Here is an 18,896-nt window from a genome sequence, read left to right as displayed (position 1 = left end):
TATATCAGTAATAGTACAATGGTTTTGTGTATGTCAGTAATAGTACAATGGTTTTGTGTATGTCAGTGTGACAGGTGGGGGAATGTGACGTGTGTTTGGCCCGTTTAATGTCTAGGGGATGATTATTTTTAAAGCTATCACACACCAACCTATCAGCATATCAATCGGGAGCAGGCACGCAACGAGACAAGCAATGAAAGATAGATACAAAAGTTAAAAATGAAGAATATTTATTTACATAAATATACATATAAGAATAAAAAGGGGGAGGGTTTGCATCTATCTCTAAATAATACTAGGTTTAATCATCACTCTTGCACCTACTAAGAGAGTATGTCACTTTGTCCTCTGACTTAGCTGGTTTTCCTGTTGATGTCGCAGCTGGCTGTGTCCTGGCTTGAGGTTCCGCAGCTGGAGGTGGCGCTCTAGCGGATAGAGGGACGCCGGTGATTCAGTTCTTGTGGAGTCTCAATCCAAAGTTCTGATATCTGTAGTGGGCACAGTAGGGCGGGTGGCCGGCTACCGTGGGCACAAGGTTACTGCGGGCAGAGCTGATCTGCCGTGGGCAGCGTAATGACAGGATCAGTCCAGTGAGTTGCAGAGGTTTTGGCGTAGCTATGACGTCTCGCATAGATCTGAGTCTATAGGGACGTCTCACCTAATAAGCTGACAGGTGGGCTGTCGAATATGCGGGCAATGCCGATAGCGCCAAGTAGTATAGTTGAGTAGTGTCGAGCAGACACTAAGCGGCGAATAGGCAGGTAAATAGGCAGACACCTGAGGGAGGCTGCGGATAAATAAAGACAAGTTAGGACATGCCCTCGACTGAGGTGCATTCGTCAGATTGGTGAAATTGCTTTAGAGCACAATAAGGAGATGATGACAAATGGGATTGGGAAAATAGATGGCTGACAATAGCAAAAAAATGTACATAAAAGGGGAAATAATAATATAAAAATATACATAGAAGGGGAACTCCGCCGTATGCCGGTCCCAAGCCCGGGTGAGAAAGGAGGAGGGTTTGGCGTGGGGCTAGCGACCCCACCCTGTAAAACCACTATTGCTACAGAAACGGCAAACTCGACACATAATGAAAACTATACATGCGGCGAGGGCGGCCAAACCCTGATGACGGTGTTGGATCAAAGCCAACTGGAAGTCCAATACCCGATACATGGCAAGCCTTTCAACGCAAGGAAACCGACTCTTATAGGCACGTGGAATGTAAGAACCCTGAATCAATGCGGTAAACTGGCCCAACTTTTAAGAGAGTTTGACTCTTATCGGCTGGACATCCTTGGGATCTGCGAGATGCGGTGGACGTCAAGTGGAAAAATTATCAATGATGGCAAGACAATAATATATTCAGGACATGACAAGGAGCACATTGGTGGATACATAGAAGGGGAAATAATAATCTCAAATAAACAACACAGATGGATAGAGAAAGAAAGGGGGGGGTTGAATTGGGCGGTGGTCAGCGACCAAGACGGTTTGTTTACACACGACCGTTGGCCGAGAACAATTGAGCGCGCTTGAATGGAGAGGGTGTCCATTCAAGGGGCGCAACTCTCGTTAGAGTAAAATGAGTAAAGGGGAGCTAATTCACATATCTTCTCTAAACGCAGTATCAGTGCGCTAGTAAAATTATCACGGTCGTCAGCCGAGATAAAGAAAATAAAATAAGATGTACAAATATACACGTAGTTGCATCAACGATTAATTGAGCAACGTAGCATTAATAGATTAATGCAATTCATAAATACATACATAGGACATGTTTATGTTCTCTACTTACGCCAGTGAGAAATACACAATGCACTAATTAAATATAAATGAAATAATAAAATACACATGATAATCTCCAGTGATAAATATGCACAAAGTAATTAAGATGGAACTTGTGATTAAGTTCGGCTTACCACCAGGTATTCCTCTAGGAATAAAATAGTATGAAGTAGTCCAGACTCGATTGACAGAGATAGAGAAATAAGAGGATCTGATTTGATTTGGATCTACTTTATATTGGCCTGGAAAATGCGGGCGGAAACAGGAAATATCCTAGGCTTAGAATTATCTTACACGTGGGTGAATTAGACTTGAGATGGGAGTCGCACATTGGTACGTCGAGAGGCGCTTTGACTCGAGTAATCTCCTAGATCAAAGAGAGACATAGGAGAAAGGGGGGAGGAGTGACTTGCATTCCACACAAGGTGGTGTCCACTGCGACTGTCAGACATCCTGCCGATAAGATCAAAGAGTCGGTGTACCTTTGCTCCGGTCAAGGGAAGATAAATCGAAAGACGTGGCCTAGCTATCTCCAATGTGGTCAACTAAGTCTAGCCTGTAGCGGAAAAGGTGGTGCGGGTGAAGAATTTGGGGGTAGGATGGGGAAATAATTAAAATAAAATAAATAAATAATGAAAAATAATAATTAATGCTGTGATAAATTTGAGTGACTCCGACAGCGAGTTTTTGACTTGTCACAGTCAGTAATAGTACAATGGTTTTGTGTATGTCAGTAATAGTACAATGGTTTTGTGTATGTCAGTAATAGTACAATGGTTTTGTGTATGTCAGTAATAGTACAATGGTTTTGTGTATGTCAGTAATAGTACAATGGTTTTGTGTATGTCAGTAATAGTACAATGGTTTTGTGTATGTCAGTAATAGTACAATGGTTTTGTGTATGTCAGTAATAGTACAATGGTTTTGTGTATGTCAGTAATAGTACAATGGTTTTGTGTATGTCAGTGTCCCTGGAGACGAGGTTCAAGTTTCCAGAAAAGGAAAAAAAAAGGGGGGGGGGTGTTCATGCGAGACCACTCGTCAGAGAAGGCCTGAACACTGACCTGCAACGTCACAACGTGTGGGCAGTTTAGACCACTAGCTCGTTGCCAGGTCATAGAGACCTATGATGTTTTAACCTATAAAAACTAGAAATAACTCAACGTCTTTGTGAACAAAACAAAGTACAGCTTTGATTACAACGTAGACACATTGAACTTGAGAGGAAATAAACTTTGATTACAACGTAGACACATTGAACTTGAGAGGAAATAAACTTTTATTACAACGTAGACACATTGAACTTGAGAGGAAATAAACTTTGATTACAACGTAGACACATTGAACTTGAGAGGAAATAAACTTTGATTACAGCGTAGACACATTGAACTTGAGAGGAAATAAACTTTGATTACAACGTAGACACATTGAACTTGAGAGGAAATAAACTTTGATTACAACGTAGACACATTGAACTTGAGAGGAAATAAACTTTGATTACAACGTAGACACATTGAACTTGAGAGGAAATAAACTTTTATTACAACGTAGACACATTGGACTTGAGAGGAAATAAACTTTTATTACAACGTAGACACATTGAACTTGAGAGGAAATGAAATGAACTTTTACTTTAAAACAAATCTAATTCACAATAAAAACACGTCTTTACACTCTGGCGTCCGGGAGTCGTCTGGCGTACTTAACACAGCTTGCGGCAATGCCGCTTATCTTGCTTCATTATACGAGACTAACATTAAACTTATGCTCTTTCTCTATCTGTCGGTCTGTCTGTCTGTCTGTCTGTCTCTCTCTCTCCAACTAACAATAAATACTCCCTTTCTTCTTAATCACCTTGGAAACACATATTCCATAACAACTAACAACATGCGGGTTGCAATGTACATTGAATTATGAATTATGAATTTAGGCAAGCCTTTGGGCTAATGAAATGTTGGCACCAGTCAGAATTTGCTTTCTTTTGACTTGTTTAAGACAGTTTGAATACCAAGGAAGTCCTATCCAAATGAAAATACAACATTGAAATACACAAGACAATATGCGAGGAATGCTGGTTTTGTATTTCATGTGAAGATGCATCATGACGACACGATGTCTGAATTCGAGTTGCATTGACCAGAATGATAACTTTGAATTAGGTAAATGAGACAATACAGATGAGGCGACAGTTTATTATTACGTTACGATTCTCTCCCATAATCAGCACTTCTGTAAACACTGCCCAACGCAACACATCTAACTCAAGAACTTGACAACAAGATTTCCAAAATAATGAGGTACTTTAATGAGTAAATAAATAAATAACAAATATTGGCAATACAATAAACTGACTACAAATGTAGTACTGCCGTACTTAACTCTACTGTCTCTCTAATCTCATGCTTCACTCGAGGACCCACTCCACCTGGACTGACTTCACGGCCGACTAACAGTCCCGGTCTCCTCGATGTCTGAACTGCACAACCTTATACAACCTGTCTCTGTTTCTCCAGAAGGCTTTCGATCACATAACCAAGCACCGGTGATTTTTACTTGTAGTGGTCATACTAGTACTGTCCCTTGTCCATTGACACAGTTGACTGCCCTGCAGCATGTAAAATAGTTTCTGTTACGTGTGTCAGTTGGTCTCACACTAAATTAAATCGATCGCTCCGCCAATACAATAGTTTACGGGGTGAAGTCTTCTAGCACATGAAGTGTCCCTAAAGTCATATTCCGAACTAGCTAGAATAACATCCTAACCCTAGTATGTTTGCTATCCTAACCTCACATTGCCAGGTCACTATTTCTACTTCATTCGTTATGTTTCCCTATTGGCGCTTTCCTTTAGTCAGCCTACACACAGTACATGAAGTTAACCTCATGGAATCAAAACCAGGTGAAAAGCTTCTTTTAGAAATGCTGTATGATTCTCTCGACTGACAACCAATGATAAACTGAAACATTGGGCTGCTCAAGTTTCCAATGCCATTTCCAGACAAGGAAGTCCTCCCAGTCTTCTTGTCTTAACTTTCAGTGGGAGGACCACGTCACAATGGATTAGACTACTCTGACCTGGGAAATAATGTCTAGACCCACGAAATAGGAATTCATCTTTTGTCGGCGCCAAGCAATTTCACTCTTCATCAATTTTTAGTTTCCATCACATTATTCACACATTTATAGAAACATGCGATTTAGTTTGAACTTAGACTGGAAAATACGATGCCAAATAAAGAAACAAAATACAGAACAAGTTGTTTTTTTTCAATTATATCAGTCAAATTTACTGTGTCTTTTTTTTTTTTTTTTTTTGTTAGTACTAGCATTACACACCGGCTACGCCCGTTGATTTGTTCCCAGGCTTTATGTTATTTATTTTGGAGGGAACAGACTTTAAAAAAAAAAGTCCATAAATGGTCCGCATTGTAACGATCCATAAACTTTTTTAAGCCATTGAACTATTGAACCTGTTACATAGAATTGGAATCTCCCGCTCTATTTCTCTTTTCTCTCTCTCTCTCTCTTTCCTTCTCTCTCTCTTTTCACTTCTCATTCCTTCTCCCTCTATTCTCTCTCTCTTCTTTATCTCTCTGTCACTCTGCTCATTGCAATGATATTTGACTGTTTGACATAGACTTGAGTTGGTATGACCCGCTTTATAAAGTCTTTGCTATCGTGAATGAAAAACAAAAAGAAATAGATCTAATGCTGTCTCGAAACAAAACAAAACAAAAAGAAATAGATCTAATGCTATCTCGAACAAAAAGCACCTTAGAGGTAAAAAGAAACTGTGTATGAAATTGTATGCGAATACGTCACGGCTTTGAACGAGAGTTTTTCATTCGTAGATTAGCGTGAAGTCATTGTGTAATATAATATATATATAGTTCGTCGATCGTGGTTCGATGATGACCACTTTTGTCATCCAGAGGGCTGAGGGCTATAATGTAATATAGATTATACAAGAAGGTTATGTATATATATTTTAAGTAGCATTTAATAGTAATAAACTATTTTTGACAATAAAACGAAAAAAAAAAAAAATTCAAAATATATTTAAAAAAAAAACAAAAAAAACAATACCTCCAGCTTGAAACTTCAAATCTAAAAAATATTTGATTTAATTCGGGCATCGTAACCTTGATGACTTTAAAGTGGAAAGACAGAATTTTCTAAATCTGCCAACGAGAAAAACACACACACACACACAAACACACACACATACTATTGTTTGATAAATATAATGTTGGCGAAATATTAAAAAGACCATCCCTGACCAACGGACTCACTAATCACAACCTATTATCTGTCAGGCTTAACTCTTATTAGGGGACACGGGCAAGAGTTAAGTCTAGAATCAGATGAAATTTAGAATGATTGGCAGAGAAAATTTGGTGCTTAACAAAAGAACTGTAAGAGTCAATGAGAGGGAAAGTTTGGGGCTTAACAAATGCACTGTACAATTGAAACCGTTCCACGCTAATAGACTTTCGAGAAGTCATGCTTATGCATCGACAAGTGTTAAATCTAGCATCTCCTTCCTCTCTCATCTACAGTGGTAAAGTTCTCATTAAAGTTATTCAACCTGAAAATGGTTCTATTGTAGTCTTTTTAAAAATGGAGAAAAAAACCTACATATGTTTAGAACGTAGGCAAGTATGTGTGAGTGTCTGTATGTGTGAGTGTCTGTATGTGTGAGTGTCTGTATGTATGAGTGTCTGTATATATGAGACTAGTGTTTTTATGTGTGAGTGTCTGTATGTATGAGTGTCTGTATGTATGAGTGTCTGTATGTGTGAGTGTCTGTATGTATGAGTGTCTGTATGTGTGAAAATCAAGGTCATAAATTCACTGGCTAATATATTTATTCTGAACATAATTACATACTTATTTTAAAATAAATACATAAATTTCCAACTAAAACTAAAAACTCATTTTGAGTCTTTCGATATGAATGTTTTTGTTTTTTGTTTGTTTTGATTTTGGGTTAGGGTTAGCAAATCTACAAATCTACTCTGTATTTACCCGTCACTAAATAGCAGAGCCGGACTTAAACATTGTGGGGCCCTATGCGAAACGGAATTCGCGGGGCCCTGTTTGGGTAGGTATACGGATTATATCAGTGAAAATTAAGAGTTTATATTAGAAAATACATTCGTCTTTGCATTTTATGCATTCTTTTCTACGTACAGAATTACTTTACGAGCATTGCGTGTATCGAAGTCATACAGTATATCATAAAAATTCAATTTCTACTTAGATCACGCTCAATAGCAAGAATTATTAAAATGTTTCAATCTATCTACGAGAATTGTTGAACTAAAGTAATTCTTCATTAGCTTGAGGAGCGAGAAGTTTCTTTCACCAGATTCCAAAATTACGGGATAATGCCTTTTTTTTATCGCGCGTAGGATTAGCATTTTCCGTATTGAAAGACACCCCAAAATGACAATTTTTGTTTATATATTTCAGGAGATTTGTATGTGTTTTCTAAAGATTTTAATAATTTCCGGATATTTCCTGGACTTTTTCGCATATTTTGCAATTTCAGAAGATTTCCAGGAGTGCCTGGTAAATCGACAGGAGGCAGTGGAAAATCTGTTATAAGTTATACAATGGTTTAATTTAATAATTTATACACCTAGAATTAGCGCGGGTCCTATGAATGTGCGGGGCTGACTGCGGTCGCATAAGTGCGGAGCCCACTGCGGTCACCTAGGGTTGGCCCTGCAAAATAGCGGCGTATGCTACGCCGCCGGTCGACTAGTATTATTGTTTTTTAAAAAAAAAAAGAAACTCTACTACGATAACCTAAAATAATAATACTTTTGTCTGAATAAATATATATTCTTTAATTCTTAGCTTAAAATGAAGAGAAAGGCAGACGTATTACTTCAAGATGCTCATGTAGCTTTCTTTGTCATTTTATGACTTCTGTATCTTGAATGATGATTTGGACAGCTAGTCTTGTCTAACAATATGATCAAAGCATTTTTTTTTAAAAAGATCAACGTATAAACGGCATTATACAACAAATATGACGGCATTTTTTATTTGAACAGCGAAAAAAAAAAGTTAAACCTCGCGTAGAGATTAAATGATCGATGGTAATATATACCAAAAGAAACAAGAAAATGAGTTGCAGGTATAGCTAGCTACAATATTGTTCATTTTTTAAAGTAGAGAAATGAAGCCATTTTGTGGCTTATAAAAAAAAAGATGAACGTGAAATATCCCATTAATTAATGTAAGTACTTGATCCACGGGCTTCTAATCAAAAGGTTTCAGGTCATTTTCATTTCGTTTCTGTAACTTTTCGTTCATATGGCCCGCGACACGAGTGTCGGAAATTAAAATGGCCCGCAGGTCGAATTAGGTCGGGCATCACTGAGTTTGATGAATAGGCAGAGAAGATATATCATTAGACGGTTTTAGAAGAATACTTGTAGATTTAAATATATTTATGGTCTTCTATTACCAATAAATATTATGTTTCTTTAAATACTGAACTCATTTTCTAGAGTCATAAGATTATGATTATAAGATGATATCCACATACAAAGCTGATTGATACTTATATAGATTAAATAAATGGTTTGATAGTCCTTTTAGAAACATGAAACAAAATTCAGAACCGTAATATATCTGTTGTAATTTGATCTTTGGTGTCAATTAGTTGAAGTATTTAACATTTCTTAGTTCTTTTTATAATTTGAAACTACGCAATTAAATTCAAGTATAAAAGGTCAATCATTATCAAGTTACATAAAAAAAAATATATTTTTCATAATTAAATGGAAAAAAAAAAATTCAAATAATCATTCTCAGTCTCATCCTATAGAATCAATAGACCACGCGACATTCAAGTACATTGTTATGAAAGTATAAAGTCAACATTTTTTTTTTCACAAATGAAATTTTAATATAAAAAATCAACTTTGACATTTCTGTTAAAAAAAAAACACTTTCAAGTTATAAGTCTGTGTTTGTCATAACATTTGTATGTCAGTGTTAGTGAATGTTTGTATCAGTGCTTGTGTCATTATGTGTATCAGTGTTTGTATTGGGGAGTGTGCCACTTGGTGTGTGTCAGTGTGTATGTCTGTTGTGTTTGTGTTGTTGTTTGCCCACATCGACAGTTGTAATTAAGGTTGTGAATGAACTAGACATTGATAGAATAATTACCAGGTCTAGTTTATAAAAAAAACTCTTACTTAAAAAATAAGACCAATTACGATCACTTGATGTGAACATTAAGATATTCTCTCATCTGTTATCTACTATCATTGTACTAAATAATTCTCTCTCACTCATGAACAGGTTCAATGTAAAATTTATATTTTTGGAGACACAAATCTTTAAAACACAAATTAGATCATAAGAAATGCGTAATAGATTAAAAGGATATTTTTTAGCCTGAAGCGAATCAATTTAGCAAAATATTTTCATGTAAAATTAAAACTAAAATACAATTAGGAAGATAGTGAAACATATAGGCCTACGTATAATTACAGAGGAGAAATCTTTAGGGCTGAGAGAGAGAGAGAGAGAGAGAGAGAGAGAGAGAAGGAGCGTGAGACAGAGAGAAAGAAAGTGAAAAGATGTAAGAGAAAAAGAGAGAAGAGTGAGCAGGAGAAAGAGTGAGAAAGAAAAAGAGATGGAAAGACATTTAGACCTGTGAGTGATACCAAGATAGATAGATAGAGAGAGAGAGAGAGAGAGAGAGAGAGAGTGGGTAGAAAAGAAGCGTGTCAAAACGAAAGAGAGAGATAGAAAAAAAAGGGGGGGGGACAAAAAAGGGAAAAAAAACTTTAGAGGGATTAAATTGACTTTAGATTTTTTTTGTCAACAATATAAATGATGAAATGAACTATTTTCTTTCCTTTCTCCGATTACAGGAAACTCAAGTTTGTTCTCTGCTGCTTGAACTCAAGTTTGTTCTCTGTTGCTTGAACTCAAGTTTGTTCTCTGTTGTTTGAACTCAAGTTTGTTCTCTGTTGCTTGAACTCAAGTTTGTTCTCTGTTGTTTGAACTCAAGTTTGTTCTCTGTTGCTTGAACTCAAGTTTGTTCTCTGTTGTTTGAACTCAAGTTTGTTCTCTGTTGCTTGAACTCAAGTTTGTTCTCTGTTGTTTGAACTCAAGTTTGTTCTCTGTTGCTTGAACTCAAGTTTGTTCTCTGTTGTTTGAACTCAAGTTTGTTCTCTGTTGCTTGAACTCAAGTTTGTTCTCTGTTGTTTGAACTCAAGTTTGTTCTCTGTTGCTTGAACTCAAGTTTGTTCTCTGTTGTTTGAACTCAAGTTTGTTCTCTGTTGTTTGAACTCAAGTTTGTTCTCTGTTGCTTGAACTCAAGTTTGTTCTCTGTTGCTTGAACTCAAGTTTGTTCTCTGTTGCTTGAACTCAAGTTTGTTCTCTGTTGCTTGAACTCAAGTTTGTTCTCTGTTGTTTGAACTCAAGTTTGTTCTCTGTTGCTTGAACTCAAGTTTGTTCTCTGTTGCTTGAACTCAAGTTTGTTCTCTGTTGCTTGAACTCAAGTTTGTTCTCTGTTGTTTGAACTCAAGTTTGTTCTCTGTTGCTTGAACTCAAGTTTGTTCTCTGTTGCTTGAACTCAAGTTTGTCTCTGTTGCTTGAACTCAGAAGCGGAGAGAGAGAACAAAGTGAAAAACAAAAAAAAAAGATTGTATTTCGTAATAGTAGCATAAAAATAAGTAGATCTTTTTTTAAAAAATGTTTCCTCTTCTTGGATTATAAGATAATATATACTTATATTATATTGTGTTATATTATTATTGTGTATGTTTCTTTTCCCTTTGATTATGTATTACTTTATGTTTAAATCAAAGGTTGACATGTTTATATTATCAAGTAGAATCAATAACAACTGTTTCAATGTAAATTATTTCAAAGACACCCGTGAAGTATATAGGTCAGACGTTCTCTCTCAAGCACCATGACACATTTATATAGGTTAGTGATATTATCTCTTTTATTGCACACTGTAAACGTTTTGGGTGTTCCTTCAGATTTAAATAAAACTGCGTTCTAATCTAAACTTCCCACAGGTGGCGGCGGGAAGAATTCGAACCCCGGAACATTATGACCATCGAACCACCGTCCAGTGCGCATACCACCCGATCAGACAGCCATCCTGGTCATGTTTTCATGAACATAAACTTTTGTTCTTCTTAGAATATGGTCAATATACTTAAAATATACCTTATGAACATTGTAGCTTATACATTTGCAATATAAATTAATTATCATTGGTTGTCATTCAACATAGGTTGTTGTTGTTTTTTTTCTGTTTCAATGTCACGGAGGACACTCTCCTAATTAATTCAACATTTTAAGTAAAAGAAAAATGAAAGTAAACATGTATTCACAGATTGGGAATTTCCGTTGTTAGTGCAAATAATGATCAAAACAAGCCGTGTTGTTTACGTTTTCGATTATCCTAAGGTTTCACTTCCGGAATCAAGACAACTCATGCATAGAAGTATTCAGATTAACATCAAGACAACTCATGCATAGAAGTATTCAGATTAACATCAAGACAACTCATGCATAGAAGTATTCAGATTAACATCAAGAGAAGCTATTGATGGGCACATCACCAAAAAGGGCTGGTTCTTGAAAATGATTAGTGTGGCGTTCGTAAAGCGAAATTAGGACCATGGATTAGATTGCACCTATCTATCTATCTATCTATCTATCTATCTATCTATCTATCTATCTATCTATCTATCTATCTATCTATCTATCTATCTATCTATCTATCTATCTATCTATCTATCTATCTATCTATTTATCTCTATCTAATATATAAAGCAGAAAATAAGGCTTATGTGTGTATGTATGTATGTCCCGCATAGAAATAATAACCGTTTGATCAATTCCGATAAAACTTGACATAAATATTCCTTAGATCATGGCAGAGACCGTAGTATATACCTAAATATATCTATATTAAAAGACGATTTATTTTTAATAACAAATCGGGTAAATCCGCTTTTACAGTATTTATTATTAGTTATGAATATCTTGGCTGAACGGGTAAAACCATTTTCACACTCAGCTTTCATTTTCGTTGCAAAATTAAAAAAAAAAAATGATATGGAAACATTCGCCATGTTTGATTTAGATCTAAATCCAATCCATTAGATTTGTATATACGCGTAATATATATATTAATGAAGTAATGAGATTCTTGTGCAAAATTAAAATTAATGTATTAATTTTCATTTATTTAGGAGACATTTTTTTAATATATTAGAAATAATGAAAAGATAAGCTTGCAAACTCTTCATTCACAGACAATGCTTTGACGTGAATCTCGAAAACGGCTCAAAATATAATCGTCTTTACATAAAATTTGGCTTATGTTTTTCGAATTTGAACATACGTCAGTGGGGATTATTGCATGTATTCAGTCAAGTGTAAGACATTCAGGAACATTTCTCGCATCGTCAAGTATAGAATCTTTTTCATGCATATAATATTTATACAATTTATTAATGCACAATACCAATACTATATCTTTCTAGATTCAGTATTTTATATTAGACTAGACTCTTTATGTTTTTGACAAGTCTGGCTATGTCACACCAACCTAAACATTTGTATACTTTTAGTAATTTATACACGAGTGCCACCATGATTGTTTTTAAAAGTGGGGGGGGGGGGGTAGTAATTTTTTAAATCTATCATTTCTTAGTTGTTTTTAGCTCTTACAAAAAAAAAACCTCGTAAAGGAGGAAATTTAAAAATACAAAAAAATGTTTTTGTTAGTTCTTATGAAGAGTGGACACCTGATGGAAAGAGGCTTCAGACGTTGCCAATGACAGATCTTTGTGGAGACAGCCTGACGCCCAACGTGCCGAACGACGCGGGAGGACCTAAGTCTAAGTCTAAGTAAGTCTTTTGATATTAGGTGCACAAGAAATATTTTAAAGAAGAATACCTGTATCGCAATCATCTCCATTGCTTAGCATACAAGTTCCGAGGTCACGAGTTCAAGCGCCTCGAAGCAATGTGCGCTGCTGGACCCGCGTCTTACTCGTGTCGGCTCTAGTAACAATTCATCTCCTGGTTATTTCATCCACTAATCCATCAAATAATAATTGTAAAAAGTATGAAGTTAACAATTTTTTAATCAATTTATTTTTATTTACATGACAAAGAGAATTAACATTAATAAATAAGAATAGAATATAATGTCATTAAAAATAAAGAAAAAAAACATCTATACGTATAGACCTAGAGTTAATGTAAACATTGTTATACGTGTTAGTTGAAATCAATAAGATTGGCTTTTGCAAGTAGGTCCAGAAGATGATCTGCTGTACATCATTTGTAATGTCTTGGCCAGTGTTGCGTATTCTTGAAGTCAGCGTTAATTAGAAAAAATAAAACGTTATATCAGGGACTGAAATAACGGGCTCATATTTAACAACGATTGACAAATAAAGTGAAAGATGGCCTTCAGGAGATAAAGTTATCAGCAGTAAGATCATAAGTATTCTAGTCACTCTCATCTTTCAAAAGATTTCCACTACTTCCACCACACCTTGGACTTTGATGATAAATTATAAGCGCAGAGCGGCATGATCATAATTATTGATATCGTACTTGTATCTCTCCAAAGATTTTCCCTACTTCCACCACACCTTGGATCCCATAACTGTAGTAAAGGACTTACGAGATGTAGCATCAAGATCAAACACACACACACACAAAACACATACACGCAAACACAAAGATACACGCACACTTTCAATCAATTATTAGGAATATATGTTGTTTATTTTTTCTTTGCAGCAATTAATTATGACATTTAAAAATATATATATATAATTTATATTCTTTTAATATCTCAACCTCTCAAAGCGACTAGCCAAATATCTTATTCCATCTAATATTCTGATTCTGAAGAGAAAAAATGAAGTTCTGTCTTTAATTAATTTTTTGTCTCTTTGATATTTTTTTTCACTTGCTATCTAAATGTTTACAAAAATAGAAAGATGTTAAACAATCAATCTTAATCTTTTTTTTCCCCCAATACGTCTAAAATATTTCCAGGCTTGTTGGGAGTCTTGTTCTACTACCTAGTTGGCCCAGTCCTTTCCTCTTACGATCGTTTCCACTCGGGCGCCACTCAGTGGCGTAGCAAGGTATCCGTGGGCCCGGGTTCAAGAATATCTTGGTGGGCCTCCCTCCCCGATTAAGACGAATGTATAGTGTGACAAAACAATTGAGTTATCTGAATGTATGGGGATAGTAACCAAGAGACATTCCAATACTTTCAGCTTCATGTAGAGCTTGCTGCTCATTTTTGCAACGTTTTCAACGCCACGCTGACTGCGTTTACAATTTTGTACTCGACAATAAGTAGTTCCCTCTAAGTGCTGCAGCTTCCAGGCGTTCTTTTACCTTTGAGAAACACAAATTACTTTGTGTTAACAGCTTTAGTATATAAAAATATCTGAATCATTCCTTGATGACCACCTTGTGGGCAAGGGTTTTTGAGTGTACTATAAGCTATGCTCTTCCTATTGGATTCAAGACGCGCCCATCTTGAGATGCTATAAGCAGAAAACACCAAGTCCTAGAAATCTGCAACGTCTTGAACACAGCTGACGGAACCAGTTAAGAACAAGTTTAAGTCGTGGTTAGCACAGTGAACATAATGCGCAAGCGGCTTCTTTTGGTGAAGCAATACTTGAAGACCATTGTGACCCTACTATCCACTTTTATTGGAGGTACCATCATATAACTTTAGCCTCGCAATTTATTTAAGGATAAATGGGGATTATTCATTACTTGGAGCATTTGTTCAGCCAATTCTGCAGACGTCTGGTTCTCAGAAAACGAAAGTCCAGAAATGACTCTCTAATTGTTATTTTTTAGGGTATTGCGTCATCGTAGATAGCAAAACAGTTTTTTTTAAATATGTTTATTTAATCAACTTTTAATATGTCTTGAATGCTCTCAGAAACATTGTGCTGATTGGACCTTGGTATATTTGCCAGAACTGCCCGACAGGTCTGTTATCTCGTTTTGAATGTGTGCGGCTTTGTTTTCCTGTCACATTTCAATATTCATAACAATTTTAAATAAAACCGGGTTAGAGATCTTTGTATAAATATAATGGTGATAACTTTCTTTAAGAACTATGAACCAAATACTAAGCATTAGTCAGAGTTCCATATACATATACGTATATACCTTTGGATAGATCAGCTGTGTGGAGAGGGGGAAACTGCTGTGTGGGCGGCATCGTTCCGACCACTGGTACTACACACGCATTCATCTCCAAAAGACACTATTCCATGTTTATGTGTTTGTAAAAATATAATGGTGTTAACTTTCTTTAAGAACTACAAACCAAATACTAAGCATTGGTCAGATAGAGAGACAATATTCCACGTTTAATTTTGACATCTTTCTATCTTTCACATCTTTGTTATAAATCTGCTCCCCAATAGGGTTTCGCCATTCAATGAAACAGAACAAGCCTTTCCATTTTATGGTAAATATGTAACATGCTCTGGTGTTTAGTTTCCTTCCTAAATATTTAATGTTATTTTTTAAATATTTTTGTTTAGATTTCATCTCCTTTTTTTTATTCTGTTGTAATGATTACATTCACATTGTGTTTACACTGTACAAAGACAACAACACAATGTGATGAAGACTTCCGAGGACCATGTCATCCTACGTACTGCACTGGTTCGGATACAAAATAATTAGAATCACGATTGTACTGACAGTTTTGATACTTTATTAAAAAGAATTTATGTCCAATTAAGATTTCAGATCTTACATTTTAAATACAGAAAAAAAAAAGAAACAAATTGAGCTTTGAAAAAAATTGAATAATTAGCAGCTGAGTCGAAATTTTAATTCGTGAAAGTCAGGACTTTAGTGCCATCCGTAAGTTCTCACTTGGGCCCCAACTAGTCAAGAGCCATGGCCCAAGTGCAATGAACCTCTTTTCGACGTTGTTGCTAATCCACAGGCTGTGGGCCCCTAATGGTCGTGGGCCCAGGTTCATTGAACCCCTTCGCGCCATGGATGCTACGCCACTGGCGCCACTATGAGGCAGGATGCCTTGGCTGCTTAACAATAAATTTTATTAAAGGTTCAGTAAGGTCACTTCATTTACTATTGCGTTGATTAGAAATGATTTGCGATTGATGTGATCTCTAGTTCTAGATCTATATATTTATGTTTGTTCTTTTGTAGAATGGTCTGTTAGCAAAGCTGTTTATGGTATTTGAACATGAAGAAGTAGGAATTCCTTTTAAATATTTTGTTTTATAGAGCTTGTTGTTGTGTTATTTACAGAGTTGTCTTCCACGTTAAATATGACAAGGTGGCTGAGCGGTAAAGCGCTTGGCTTTTGAACCAAGAACCGGGGCTCGAATCCTGGTGAAGACTGGGATTTTTTAATTTCGGGATCTTCGGGCGCCTCCGAGTCTACCCAGCTCTAATGGGTACCTGACATTAGTTAGGGAAAAGTAAAGGCGTTTGGTCGTTGTGCTGGCCACATGCCAGGTCAACAAGACTATCCATCCAAGTAAACCAGCAAACGGTTTTTAGTTTCCACTTGACATCCTTGGGTCATCGAAAGGAATCACTATTGAACGAAGTGTACTCAATTCTCTCCAGCCAAACTGACCCAGGTCATGAGGGCAAGTGGCATTTGAAGATGGTTGTCATGTCCGGCGTACGCTGGGCTTCAACCTAATGGAATGGCTGCTCCTGTCATCCCTTTATTAATTGTATTTAACTTTGTGGGTTCACGTTAGGTCATCGATTCATTGACCTGCTAATTCGTGCAATTTCACGTGTGGCTTACGCTCAGCTTACAGCTTGGTAACTAAAAACTACAGATAACAGCTGTAGTATTAACGGGAATATATTTTTTCTCTGAAAACCAAAATATTTAATCGATAAATTCAACCAGGCAATCAATTACACATGACTCTGGCCACACAAGGGTACAGGAAATGCCAAGTAATCTTCATTTGTATACGTCACGTGCTTCCTCTTGTGTCGGTATCAGGTGCATCCTTTTTCTCTTTTAGATAGATTTTTTAAAATAATAACTTTAAAAGTATCTATAAATTATATGTATATAAAATATCTATGAAATATTTATACAGTGTCAATCTTTAAATGCAGAGATCATATTATATATAGGCCAATACTCCTTTAGTAACTTGAGTCTACGCTTGTTCAGATGTGTGGCCATACTTTGTGTTGACTTTCTCATGCGCTCACGTGAAAGTGAATGTATAACTGTGAGGTATTTCTTTTTGACTATTCGTTTCGTCTTTCTATAACTAATTTTTTATTGGTTTTGACCACTGTGAGTTTTTTTTTCCATTTTCGAAGTTGTTAATCAATAAAAGCGATTTGCTTGAAACTACAGCTATATAGAAACGTCTTAAGAAATGTCTCATATTTCAAATTGAATTAGTTTAAATTAAGCAGCTCAGTTTAATGTTGTCATTGTTTTTAGATTAATGTATATTGTTTTATGTATCAAAAGGTGAAAAGCATTTTTTTAATTTTTTTTTTAGATTTAGCAATCAGTTGTTTTTTCCTAAATCAGTAGGAATAGAGTGGCATAGTTATTATTGTAACACGACCCTATTTTAGTTTGGCATTGATGTAACTATTGAAGCTGTGCTATCTAAGACATTCAACTCTTATTCGTAGCTACCTTGCACATTAAACACAACTCCTTACCAACATAATTCTCATTAGGACATTTTATTTTCCCGCCTCAAACTTGTTCAAAATTATGTTCGCCAAAACTAAAGTTGACCTCTCAAGGAATCGAACTAGAAGTTGGTTAATTAACTTTTTACTTCGCCACTTAACCACCTGTCTCATCTTTCGCTTCTATGACGTAATGAAGTCTTCAAGTACTTTAAAGTGTAATACTATTAGTCAGTAAAGTGCCTGCACTAACAGAACTTTTTTTTTTCTTACATATGTCTTCACATTTCAAAATAATTCTGTCCATCTGGTCAAGTGGCTCTCATTGGAACTCTCCAGACACATTTCCACCCAAAGTTTAATAAAATTGAGATATTGAAATCTGTCAGGTGTATGAACCACGTCCAATCTGAAGGTATGAATGTCTCAGCCCTGGCAGAATGTCTCAGCCCTGGCAGAATGTCTCAACCCTGGCAGAATGTCTCCGTGGGAAAATTAGAAACAAAAGTCCAGACAATCTGGTCAGTGGGGGATTGATTAAATGTCAACTTGGCATAAGCACAGGGCCCAGTATTTTGGGATCACTTTGTTCCCGATCAGTTATTACAATTTGTAGACTTATGTTTATATAGGTACTTGAAAGGGAAAAGTACTTTTACATCTCTATGCAATGGATTATTATTCACGTTTTAATTATATCTAGAGGAACATTTAACAAAATTATGTCATAAACCTACACATAATTTTGTTGAGTTAATGTTTTGCATTATAAACTTCAACACATATGGCTTCAAGTCAAACAGGACTAGAAACAGAAATATGAACCCTTAGTGCAGCTGGGGCATTACAAATAAGACTACACATTTTTTTCCCAAAAACCAAATACAAGTATTTGAGTTTCAAACCCCTGACCAGGGGGTATTGCAGTTAACTCCCCCCCCCCTCTTCTATAAAACAAAAGTAAAAAAAATGTAAACGACAATTTCCAAATTCCAAGAGCGTAGCTAAAAGGGGGGGGGGGATTTTAAAACCTCTCCGAGATTTACGATAAAATCCCCTCTTCAATATAAGACTATCCATACATCAGTCACCAGATTCTATGAGCGTGCCAAAGAGGTTTTGAGTTTAAACCCCCTTTCATCGGAGTTTTAAACTAAAAAATACCTCTTAAATAAAAAAAAACTAAACAAATTACACACTCAAAATGATATGAGCGTAGCCAAAGGAGTCCCTTTTTTGTTGATGAAAGTGTGGAAGTTATCAGCCTGAGTTATGACGTGTATTGCTTGTTTATTCTGTTGTTGGTTGTATTAACGAACTTGCATACATCTACACGTATCAACACAGCCACCATCAACAATATGGCATCACTTCCTAAT

The sequence above is a fragment of the Biomphalaria glabrata genome, chromosome 1, assembly GCF_947242115.1.
Source record: "Biomphalaria glabrata chromosome 1, xgBioGlab47.1, whole genome shotgun sequence".
Taxonomy (NCBI): domain Eukaryota; kingdom Metazoa; phylum Mollusca; class Gastropoda; family Planorbidae; genus Biomphalaria; species Biomphalaria glabrata.
The sequence above is the reverse complement of the archived record's forward strand: the minus strand, read 5'-3'. Positions refer to the sequence as shown.